The following is a 13,133-nucleotide window of genomic DNA, read 5'->3' as shown; positions in this document are numbered from 1 at the left end:
CCTTTCTTTTTAACAGAAAAATTAAATTAACAATAAAAGACAGCTAGTAAATAACATAGTAAATGATAACATTAAATGGATAGTGAAGGTAAATAGGAGGTGGGCTGGGATTTTTTTTAGGCTAAATATAATGTTGATATAAAACATGAAAAAAGAGGCCCCTTTTAAAAGTAAATTTGCATATTTTGCAATCTTTGTGCCAGTGGTCATGGCATATCCTACAGTGCTATGGAAGATAACTCAGCTTAGAGTGCTTTTGTCTTGTTTGAACAACATTTTTCTCCGTCAAGAATATCCAGTACTTTCTACCCCCCCCCCCATTCTATTCTCTTTTGGCAGAAAGAATAAAAAGAGGGAAACTTTGGCCTGCTTTTTGGTTTCTACAAGCAGTTCCTACATAAAACTTCAGTAAACTTTGTAGGTGGTAAATTCACTTTGGAAGGTCAAGAACAATGGAAATAAACAAAAGTACACACTACAAAAACATTTTTAAGTTGTAGCCAGTAAATGAAGAGCAAGGTACCCAGTTATGTAAATGTTCTCCATGAATAGAGTGGATCACTCTAAGAACTATCGAAAAACCTGAAGAATTCGCTTAGAAAATTACATTTTGATCCACTATTATCGAAACACATATTTTTAGTAATGATTAGTAAAAAGAACATGATGGCTTTTATCAGTTCCAGTTTTGTTGCAGAAGAACACAAAATATGGTAGTTTAGGGTAGAAGGACGGAAGCTCAGAGCTAGCCCTGAAAATTGCATGCATAGTTCTTAAAGGATGTGATAAGGAATAGCATTGGATTTCCAAAAACTTGAATATTTGATGTTGCATTTAATGGAGCTTTGCTTGACAGCTGCACCTGTCCCTCGAAAGCCTCCCATGTGTTCTAAGTGGCCTAACATTCAGAGGGAAGTATCACATTCTTTGGCTTCCTTTGATTTTGAAACGATTAAATATAGTTAAACGTTATTTTCCATGAACTGATTTTTAAAAATTAAATTACTACATGTCAATGATTTGTAAGAATTTAACAAATGACACTCCCAATCGGAAATCTTTTATCTTTTTTTTGTCTTATTGAAAATACAAAAATCCTACTTTTTAGTTTATTTAAAATTTTAATTTTTAGTATCTCAAATTTGCAAAGCCCATAATAATAATAAAAAAATGACTAGTCATGATAAATTTAGAGTGTCATTGTCATTACCTTTTAAAACATAACTTAAAGTATTGTGAGGTAGCTAACCACTTAATCATGTTGGAGAGCAACACCCCCCACTATTTCTAAGAGTGAATCCTTGATGGTAACAGGTTTGATTATTTTTGCTTTGTTATTTATGAAATCTCATTGGCTGTGTCAAATATTGCTATGATACTATAAATAATCTCTGTCTTCAAAATGTGCTCCTCAAAAAATAAAAACAAAAAGACTTACTATACCCATTGGTAACAAACTGTGAAAGAGAAAGCCTGCCATGTGCAAGCTCAACTGAAGTCAGAAAAAACTAGTAAATGCTCCAGGCATTTGAAATAATTAGACATTAAACTTTGGGGGGGTAGATGTGGGTTTTTATGAATTCTTTTCATAACAGTCACTATACTCTCTTCTGTGCCTATTTCCGTTGCATGTAAGAGAAATTCTAGTCAATGGCAAAACGCTTTACTGCTGCCATTACTGCAGACTTTATAGATCTGAGACATGTTAACATGTTAGCTTTAGCAGTAATGCTCTTTTGTGTGAAAGCTTATGGGCCTTGCAGGGACTCCCTCATTCTGACACTCATAAAATGTTCAAGTCCCCATATTTGTTATTTAATATTCTTCCTATATATAGCAACAGAGCACTTCAATGCATGAATGTATAGTCAAAAAATGACAGGCAAGTGTGAATGGGACTAATGAGTATTAATAATACATATATTAGGAACTGCTAAAGGAAGTTTAATTAAGAAAAACAAGTTAAGCATGAAATTTGTTTTGGAACAAATTTAACTTAAGTTATTGCTACAGATGTAAAATAAAAAGCCAGGTGATATATCACAAGAAATAAGGTTCCAGGCTGAGACTTAGCTCTACCCAATGCTGTTCACATCTTAAGACCTTCCTCTATGTTGATGAGCTTGGGTTTGACGTATGAAATAAAAGAATATATATATTTTTAGTATTTTCACTTTTCTCTGCTTCTATAGCAATTCTAATTTAATATTTTAACTATATATCTAGCCACACTTTTTTGTACATAAACGTGTTCCCTTGAAACAGGCCACACAGTAACCTCTTTTATTTCTGTAGTCTGCTCTTTTTTATTTTTTATTTTTATTTTTTAGGTGAGAGGATGAGAGATAATGAGTGAGGCACACTCCAACATGTGCCCCACCCAACCGGGATGTACCCGGCAACCCCTGTCTGGGGAAGATGCTCCAGTACTGAGCTATTTTTGGTGCTTGAGGCTGATGCGCTCACACCAACCGAGCTATCCTCAGCCCCCAGAGCCACACTAGAACCAGTCAAGCCACTGGCTGTGGGAGAAGAAGAGGGAGAAAAGGGGAAGAGGGAAGGGTGAGAAGCAGATGGTTGCTTCTCCTGTGATCCCAGACTGGGAATCAAACCCAGGAAGTCAATACGCTGGCCTATGCTGTAGCCACTGACCCACACTGGCCAGGACTGCTTTTCTAATACCACATATGCCTGCAGTTAGAGCTACCTACTAAAGCTCATGGCATTGGGTAAGCTCTAAGTGATTGTTCTGGAACAAATTTAACTTAAGTTATTGCTACAGATGTTTCAATAAGAAATTTGCTTCTGTATCCATTTACCTGTACCTATAATTCTGTTTAATTTTTGGCTTAATTTAGAAAATAAGTAGTTTTATTTATTTTGTTTTCTTGCTTAATTATTTATTTGGTAATGGGGATGTATTTGGGAGCAGAACTTAGGGAGGAGACAGAATGTGAAGCAAATATTTTCTTAAAATGTGGCGTTTTCTTACATTTTGTATGTGTCTAGGTAACATTGGTAAATTCAGAAAAGAGTGAAGAAGTCAGTCAGTAATATGGAGGTCTTATATATGTTTCTGAACAATTGCCTCTTTTGAAACATTCAACTGATGTGCAACTTGTTCTTTATTCATATGTTTGGCATAGCATATGTGTAACAGTAGGTTTTTCTTCCTTGACTTAATGAATATTAAAGCTTCAGGAAAAGAAAACGTGGTTAATTGTAATGTTTCAAAGTGAATTGAAATTTCTTCTTGCCTTTTTGTTTAAAGTTATAGTGAGTAGTTTTGTATTGTCATACTAACTGTGCTTGGAAATTCAACAGTCACATATGAAATCAATGAATATTGATTTGATTAAAACTAATTTGGGATTATTCCTAGTGTAAATTTTCCCCATAGGACAACCACTTTGGTTATGACAGAACTGTCAGTGGTTACTACATATGACATTGACTAACAGTTGTCATAAAATTCATACCTGAAAATGATACTTGAGCCATTTAATAGTTAACCATAACACTAGAAAGAATAAAAATTCACTTCGGTAATTATAGTTTCAAGTAATTGCGTCTGTCATTTTTAATTTAAATCTATATTCTTTAGCTGTCCAAAACTTTACATACAAGTGACAATGTTATCTATCCTTTTAGTTATGAGTGAAAAAAAATGGCACCAGTTTCATTACCTCTTTAACTGTGCCAGGTGTGTACTAATGTATATATTACAATATGAGATTGATAATAAAAACTGCTATTATTTAAAGATATGGCCTTTAGTAATATCTGAGGATTTATTGAATATATAAAGGTAAAATAGTTTACATAGTTAAACAATATTTTAGTAGCAGACTATATAACTTATATGAGGCAGGGATTTGTTTGGTTTTTCAAAACTGTAAGTTTCTTGCCAGCACTTAGAACAGTGCCCAGCACATAACTGGTGACCAATAAATACTTGTTACCTGAATAAAGACCTGCCGTTAACTTTGCTTGTTACCATTTTGTTTAATAATTGGCCTCTGCATCTTTGCTTTTTATTTTTTCTTAAACAAATTATTTCTTATTTTAATAGATAACTACACAGGAGAAACGACCATCTGCTTTTCCACCCCTTCCTCTCTCCCTCCTCTCTCTCTATCTCTTTCTTTTCCTCCTGCAGCCATGGCTTGGTTGAAGCAAGTTGGCCCTGGGTGCTGAGGATGGCTCCATGGCCTTGCTAAAGGTACTAAAATAAAATAGCTTGGTTGCCAAACAATGGAGCAGCGACCCCAGATGGGCAGAGCATCATCTGGTAGGGGGTTTACCAGGTGGATCCCATTTGGGGTGCATGCAGGAATCTGTCTCTGCCACCTGACTCTCACTAAATAAATAAATAAATAAATAAATAAATAAGTTTATTTAAATAATAGTAATAATAGTTATTATTATTTTTTTTTTAGCAAGAGAGACAGAGAGAAGGACAGATAGGAACAGACAAACAGGAAGGAAGATAGATGAGAAGCATTATTTTTTGTTGTGGCACCCTAGTTCATTGATTGCTTTTTCATATAAGCCTTGATGGGGTGAGGGGGAGCGTCTACAGCTGAGCCAGTGACCCTTTGTTCAATCAAACCAGTGACCTTGGAGTCATGTCTATGATCCCATGCTCAAACCAGCAACTCTGGTCTCAAGCTGGTGAGCCCATGCTCAGGCCGGATGAGTCCGTGCTTAAGCCGGCAACCTCAGGGTTTTGAACCTGGGTCCTCCATGTCCAAGACTGATGCTCTATCCATTGTGCCACTGCCTGGTTAGGCTAAAAGATTGAATTTTAATCAGACAAATAATTGAAACTTTTTTATTATTTTTATATAAAGTTTATCTTATTTTGATAGATTATTTTATCAAGACTTACAAATCTAATAAGATTGTTTCTAGTTATAATTAACCAAAATGTACATTAGGGTTATTTTCTGCCATGGAGAAAATGTGATATCTCAAGAGATCTGGAAGCACTAAAAATTATTTCAAACACTTAGAACTTAGACAATAAGATCTAAAATATAATGAACTTTGGTTTTTTGGTCATTATTTAATACTTTTATTGTTTCTTAAAATACTTTATAATTCCAAAATCCAAATTAATCAGTTTTATTTAAATGATGAACTCATTTAGCAAATTATATTCTATGTGTATATTAATTGTGAATATCTATACATTAGTGTTCTGTTACACAAATGACCCATGATTGGAAGATTGATTTGAATCTTGTTAATACTAGTATTAGTAGAACTGTAATATGAAGGGAAATAAGAGATGTAGCTATCTCAAGAAGATTGCAAGTGTGATATTATTTCTCCTTTGGAGACTGGTTAAGCTCTAAGCAAGGTCAGGAGTGCCAGGAAGCCGTCACTGTTTAGTGCCTTATTTGAAAGGAGTCGGTGACTTAGTCCAAGTCCTAGTACAGTTACTTCTCAAGCAATAGTCACTACAGTATTTGCCAATTCCAGCAGAGGCCTGGGAGTGAATGGACACAAAGGTTTAACGACCCTGTCTCTGCTAATCATCCTCCAAGGGGTCAAGATTGACACATCCTGGCATAGACCCATACTGAGAAATTTAGCACTGCCTCTGCCAAAGTTGTAGTTATTCTCTGGCACCAAGAATTTTTTTTAAAAAGGGGACTTTAATTAAGCAAGGAAGTTCTCCACTATTGCCAGGCATAGCAAGTCACTAGAAACAAAATATATCCTTAAATAGTACATTGAGAATGTAACACTAATGTTAGGTTGTGCTGTCTACTCTTATAGACAGTGGTAGACATAATTAAGTTGCTTCTGGACACAGTAACTTGGGATTCAAAGGTGACCCCTTTCAGACCATAACATCAACTTAATATCATGGGAAGTAATCAACTCTACCTGCTGTCTCCCCTGAGCTTGAGTAAATTATTCATTTTCTTTGGGAAGGGGGGTCACAGGGCTGCCAACTGGTTTTCAAAATGCATCCTGCAGTATTTTACATATACATTAAAATGTTGACCATGCTTTTATTAAAACAAACAAAAAAATCAACATTCGGCCTTATCAATTCCTACTCATCACTCAACTTCACCTTGATCTTTTAGAAGACAAGAATTCTAAGTAGATTCTAGATTTAACAATTAAAATTTGGAAGTTTTATCTGAGAGTAGGTTCAGAATAAACAGAAACTAAAATTTATTTTATATAGTTCAATGTTAAATGGCTTGTTTCAACTGCTCCCTGAAAACAAAACAAATAAGACACAGTAATATTTAGCCATTAGTGGTAATGATGGTCATAGCAGAAATTCAGTTGTGGAATGTAGAAGGAAAGACTATAATCGTGATGTTTTTTTCTTTGTGTTGTCAAAAAAACTCTTAGAGCACCTTAGAATCCCTTTTTTTTTGATAAACAATAATGGAATTAGCTACCTGTCTATATGGTCATCCACTCACATGCTGCAAAATGAAGATTTTCAGTTGTTGGGAAAATAAGTTTATAACATGTTTTTTAGGCTTGTTCGCTTGTATTTGGGGAATGCCATGTGTGAATAGTTTATTGAAGGCCATGGTGCTTGCCCTCAGGGTGGCAGATTGCAAATTACGATTGCCTCCCTGCTTGGGAGGGGTCATTGTTTGCTATTGTTTGCTGGAGAAGGGTATTTTCTCCCAGCCTGTTTTGGTGGGAAAGTGCAGAGAAAATGGAGAGAGAGAGAGACAGAGAGAGAGAGTACTGAGGAGCTTGGGAGCCCTGGGATTTCAGCCTAACCTATTTGTCTGTGGAGTGCTGAGGGTGGTAGGGGCCTGTTGGGCAGATAAAATGTATTATGCTCACTTTGTTAAAGATTACGCTGCCCAGGAGGAGGCCGTCGCCCAGGTGATATTAATGTGTGTTGGGCTAAAGACAAGCAGAATCCTTGTAGCCTGGGGCGTGGTTTTGGGATTAAGCCTTCCTACCCTTTTTGATGTAGGGCAGTACAATCCAATCATGCCTCAGAGAAGTGACTTTGTATTAGAGACTACCCTATTTTGTATATTGGATTAAAGGTTGTGAAGCTACACTATAAAATGGGGGCAGAACGGGATTTGGCTCTTGGTTCCTGAGATTATCATTAGAAGAGAGAGCAGAGGAGAGCAGAGAAAGGCCACGTGGAGGAGGCCAGGAGAAGCAGCTAAAATGGCGGAGTGCTGAGTGAGATGCCAGTTTGTGTAGAGTTTGTATCTGGGAGAAGGAAGGAGATGGGGAACTGAGGAGAATAAGGCTGGTGAGCTAGAAACCTTTGATTCTAGGAAACTTGGATAAGTCGGTGGCTTTGTGAGCACTGAATGTGATTAGGTTTTGGAGCCCAGTGTGTATTTTTCACTTGCCCGTCGGGTGCAAGGTAGGATTAAAGACTATGGCCCACCAGTTTGTGGCTCCGTTGTTTCTTTACCGACTGTCCGAATCCAATGCGAACCTGCATGGGCCGGGCTGCTGTGTTAGTGGCTCTGGCCGTGGCTTCTGGCTTTACATTGCCTGTGAGTCCAGGAGGATCCGGAGAATGACCGGGGTCTTTGGGAGCCGAGAGAGAAAGAGAGAGAGAGAGAGAGAGAGAGAGAGAAGCGATCTTCCTTGCCTGTTTGCTAGTCCGTCAGTAAGAGACTTTGATAAATGGAATGGCCCACCATTTTCTGGCTCCAGAGTTCCTTTACCATCTGCCCGAATCCAATGGGAACCTGCATGGCCACGATGGTGGCGGCCCCAACCTTACATCAGTGTACTCTAATTTGTTTCCACCTCTTCTCTGTTTCACCCCGTCTTGTTCCAACTATAATAAGATAATGCCATCAAACAGGTCAGTCATCACAGATAGATTAAAAAAACAGTTTTGAGGGTAGGGTCAATTTTGATGAAAAATAATATAATGAATGAATGGGTTGTTTATTCAAGAAATATGTTCTTATGACCTACAGTAATATAGTGAATTATTCTGCGTTCGGTTACTACAAATCAACAATTCAAAAGGAATAGCTTCTTTTTTTTTTTTTTTAGATTTTATTTGTTGATTTTACAGTGGGTGGGGGCAGTGAGAATTATAGTCATTTCACTTTAGTTGTTCATTGCTTGCTTGTTGTATGTGCCTTGATCCAACAAATCCAGGCTTTTGAACTGGTGACTTTAGCATTCCTGATTGATGTTTTATCCACTGAGCCACCATAGGCCAGGTGGGTAGCCTCTATTTTTAAAGAGTAATGCTAATCTGATCATATTATTTTTGTGATTATAATTCTTCTCATGTTTGGGAAATGACTTCACATCCCTATAATGACCTAGAAATTCTTGAATTATCATCTCCTCTGCAGCCTTTTGATTCACCTCCTCGCAAGTTCCACTGATCTTTCATTGTTGGAAAGCCCCTGGCTTCACAGCATTTGACTCTTTCCTCATTTCAGACTGACACATTCTGCTCCTGGTTCTTACCTGCCAACTCTTACTCATCTCTCAAGACCAAGTATATAGATCCCCTCTTCAAGATCACCTTCCCACTCCAGATTCATTAAATCTCCTCTCAGAGCAACCTGCATTGTCCTTCTTTGGCAAAGCATTTATAACTAGGTAGTTATCTGTGTAATTGATTTGCATAATTTGTCTTCCCCCATGAGAATCAGTCTCTATGAGAATCAGCACTATTCCCATGTTGTTCATTTTGGCCTCTCCAGAGCTCTGCACTAAATAATGTAAGGATGAAAAGGGAAGCTGAGTTTATAAATTACTGTGATTAAAAACTACTATGGATTCAGTTACAAAAAAGGTAACACAGTGCTTTGAGAATTGAAGAAAGGGAGTTCCTCTGTGGCTGGGAAAAGTTGGGAAGGAAGTACTGACCTTTGAGCCAGGCCTTGAGGGATGCTAGCTGGGGTCCCTCCAGGCAAAAACTGACTTTGAGGAGAGTATCTTCCAGGAAGGAAGATCTTGATTGGTAAACAAGTTGGACCCAATTCCGTGACCACTGCTTCAGGTGCCCTGTAAGGCCTTCCATTAGTATTGTTTTTTCACCAGCTATAGATACAATTTGCCACCGGCTATATAACCTCTGCAATGTGCTCATGATTTTTTTCCTGGATATTTTAAAAAACACATTGGTACAGTTCTTTCTATTACTGTCAAATTTTAGTTTGCCTTTTCTTTTTAAAATTCTATCTTCTCTTATTTCCTCACATGATTGGAGAGCTTCATTTAGAGTGGAAGTTACGCAAGGAGGAAGAAAACAAGTAGAACTGCTCATATTTTTGCAGAGGAAGAGGGAATGTGAGGTAACTGGAAATAACTGAGGCTTGCCTACCTTTCACCCTGGAAGGAGGCTCTGGAGAAAATTGAAAAGAGGGCAGGGTTTATCTTTTTTTTTTTTTTTCTTTTTTGTATTTTTCTGAAGCTGGAAACGGGGAGAGACAGACAGACTCCCGCATGCGCTCAACTGGGATCCACCCGGCATGCCACCAGGGGCGATGCTCTGCCCCTCCGGGGCGTCGCTCTGCTGCGACCAGAGCCACTCTAGTGCCTGGGGCAGAGGCCAAGGAGCCATCCCCAGCGCCCGGGCCATCTTTGCTCCAATGGAGCCTTGGCTGCGGGAGGGGAGGAGAGAGACAGAGAGGAAGGGGGGGGGGTGGAGAAGCAAATGGGCGCTTCTCCTATGTGCCCTGGCTGGGAATCGAACCCGGGTCCCCCAGGCCGACGCTCTACCACTGAGCCAACCAGCCAGGGCCTATCTTTAGAGTCTCAATTCTTCTACCTGATTTCTTTCTATTTGTTGGAATTCACTACATTTCCAAAACCGTGTTCTTGTTTCATTGAAACGCATTTCAGTGGCTTTGTGTTTCACATCTTTAGTTTTTTACATTGAGATGATAATGATATTTACTTGATGGAATTTAAAGATAATTAAATGAGATGATGCAGTTAACTCACTGTTTGCCTCTAGTCTGTACCCAGTTGGTGCTAGCGTTAATAAAATTATTGGTTAATAATGGTTATAGTAGAATATACCTGTGACCACATTAGTTCTTAACAGCTACATGCTGGTATGACCACAATATAGGCCATGGCATAACTTGAACTTCGACATAATCACGGTTTAGAACTTGCATATCTCAGAGTAGACTCTTTGTAATCCTTGGTTGTGATTCTTTCTTTATTTTCCCTTGTACCCATGTTGTTCATTTGGTACTACATACCTTCCTACCCAAATTTAGTTACACTACTTAACACGTTTATAATCACCATAACTCATAACCTGTGCTCTTGAAATTCTACCACTCTAGCTTCGCTTATGCCAGTCCTAACTTCTGTCATTTACTCTCTGCTTCAGGTTATGGGACGTTGCTGGAAAATGTCTTAATACCGTCACGCTGTTTGGAGCTGCTCTAAAGTATGCCTATTAATTAACACTAGCAAGCAGATCAGCAATTCTTTTATTTCCTTCCTCTTGTGTCCTCTGTGCGTCACTCTCCTCAGACCCTCAAACAGAGCATGTGAGTTCCATGAGTTAGTTTCACTGGGGAGCAAAGCAAAGTGACAGTGATATAGAGGCTGGGGCATGTTCTTTGGAGTTAACGTTTGTTTCATGGGTCTGCCTTTTCTTAGCTTCATGGCCTTAAGTAAGTTACCTAACCATCTAAAACCTCATTTTTCTCATCTCAAACAAGAGTTCTTGACTTCTTAAGTTTGTTATGGGACTAGACATGAAACATGTAAAGTGCTTTAGCCGGAATGTGGCAGTTAGTTGGTGATCTCTAATAGTGCTTTTGTTGTCATATGCACATAAATGTGGATGTACTTTGAACATGAAAATAAAGTTGTTTCTAGTTTTTATTACTAATTCATTAAAAAATTAATGGTTTCCACACTTTGTGATTATATAATTATTTTTTTGTTTGTTTTTTTGTGGCAGAGACAGAGAGTCAGAGAGAGGGACAGATAGGGAAAGACAGACAGGAAGGGAGAGAGATGAGAAACATCAATTCTTTGTTGTGGTTCCTTAGTTGTTCATTGATTGATTTCTCATATGTGCCTTGACGGGTGCGGGGTGGAGTGGGAGTGGCTACAGCAGACCGAGCGACCCCTTGCTCGAGCCAGTGACTTTGAACTCATACAGGTGAGCTTTTGCTCAGACCCGATGAGCCCGCGCTCAAACTGGCAAACTCGGGGTCTCAAACCTGGGTTCTCCGTGTCCCAGTCTGATGCTCTATCCACTGCGCGCCACTGCCTGGTCAGGCTAATTCTGTTTCTGATAATCAAACAATACAATTTATAAAATATATACATATACTCTTATATAAGTATCTCTATCATATTAAAACACATACACAAAAAATAGGCATTAGGAAAGGAGAAAAATAAAATCAATATTTTAATGTCACAAATCTTTAAAAAAATTTTATTTAGAAAATTAAATTTAGTGGGGTGACATTGATCGACAAGAATACATAGGTTTTAGGTAAACATTTCTATAGCATTTGAACTGTTGGTTGTATTGTGTGCCTATCAAAAATCTTGATGTCCCCTCTATTCCACGGGTTTGTTCTCATCAAAATTCAAGAATGCTGGTACAACAGGGGGTGGCAGGAGGGAACCAAGAAAAAAAAAATCTTTATGTCTTCATTCCACTATTCATTAATATCTCAAGACATAGAGATTCTTAGGGTACAGTGTATAGTGAATGAAGTAGGTATAAATCCAAATTTCAAGTTACCTTCTTTTTATTCCCTAGTTTGATTTTTTTTACTGAATTTTTTGGGGTAACTGGTTAATAAATTATGTTTCAGGTGTACAGTTCTGTAACACATCATCTGTATATTGTATGGTGTGTTCACCACCCAGAGTCAAGTCTCCTTCCATCACCATTTCCCTCCCCCCTTTACTCTTCCACTTCTTCCAAAGCCCTTTCACATGATAATCACCACACTGTTGTCTGCCTGTGAGGTGTTTGTTTGTTTTGAGTCTTTTTTGCTTAACCTTCTATCTCTCTTTTTTTTTTTGCTTAATCCTTTTAACTTTTTTTACCCAGTCCTACAATTCCCGTCTCCTCTGACAGCTGTCAGTTCTTGGTATCTATGAGTCTGTTTCTATTTTGTTAGTTTGTTCACTGGATTCCACATATAAGTAAAATGATGTGGTACTTGACTTTCTCTCATTAGCTTATTTCACTTAGCATAATATTCTCCAAGTCATCCATATTGTCCCAAATGGTAAAATTTGCTTCTTTTTTTATGGTTGAGTGGTATTCTATTGTGTAAATGTATTACAGATTTTTTTATCCACTCATCTACTGAAGAGCAATTGGGCAGCTTCCAAATAGTGGCTATTGTAAATAAGGCCGCAGGAAACATAAAGTGCATACATTCTTTCAAATTAGTGTTTTGGGTTTCTTCAGATGTATTCCCAGAAGTGGAAATGCTAGGTCATAAGGCAACTCCATTTAAAAATTTTGAGGTAACTTCATAAGTCTTTCCACAAATCTGATTTCTTTCAACAGTGCAGGAGCATTCCCTTTTCTCCACGTCCTCCTCATCACTTCTTTGATTTACTGATGAGCACCATTCTGACAGGTGTGTGGTGATATCGCATTGTGGTTTTAATTTGCATTGCTCTGATAATTAATTAGTGATGGCGAACATCTTTACATATGTCTATTGTCCATCTGTGTGTCCTTTTCGGAGAACTATCTATTCAGGTCTTTTGACCATTTTTAAGTGGATTGTGTTTTGTTTTGTTTTTGTGGTACTGAGATCTATAAGTTCTTTATAAATTGTGGATATTAGATGTATCGTTGGTGAATATATTCTCACATTTAGTGCACTGTCTTTTCATTGTGTTGATGGGTTCCTTGCTGAGAAAAAGCTTCTTAGTTTCATGTAGTCACATATGTTTATTTTTTCTTTTGTCTCCCTTGCCTGAAATAATATATCAGAAAAAATATTGCTAAGAGAAATGTCCCAGCTTTTACTGCTTTGTTTTCCTCTAGGATTTTTATAGTTTCCAGTTTAACATTTAAATCTTTAATCCATTTTGAGTTCATTCTTGTGTATGGTATAAGGTGATCTAGTTTTATTTTTTTGCATGTATCTATTCATTTTTTTCAACACTATTTATTTAGT

General features: G+C 37.7%; 1 protein-coding gene across 4 annotated transcripts in view; it reads left to right on the top strand.

Moving 5' to 3' along the window:
- The window catches only part of NLGN1 (neuroligin 1), a 999,306-nt gene that overhangs the window by 173,874 nt on the left and 812,299 nt on the right, over positions 1 to 13,133 (top strand). Inside the window, exon 1 of one of the 4 annotated variants that reach the window (XM_066241522.1) lies at positions 4,169 to 4,222. The exons of the other annotated variants lie outside the window; for them this stretch is intronic. The gene's annotated coding sequence lies outside the window, so the exon portion shown is untranslated. Of the gene's footprint in view, positions 1 to 4,168; positions 4,223 to 13,133 lie in introns of those variants that run through there. 4 annotated transcript variants of the gene reach the window in all.

The sequence above is a fragment of the Saccopteryx bilineata genome, chromosome 8 (assembly GCF_036850765.1).
Source record: "Saccopteryx bilineata isolate mSacBil1 chromosome 8, mSacBil1_pri_phased_curated, whole genome shotgun sequence".
Lineage (NCBI taxonomy): Eukaryota > Metazoa > Chordata > Mammalia > Chiroptera > Emballonuridae > Saccopteryx > Saccopteryx bilineata.
This window is presented reverse-complemented; position numbering and strand designations above follow the sequence as displayed.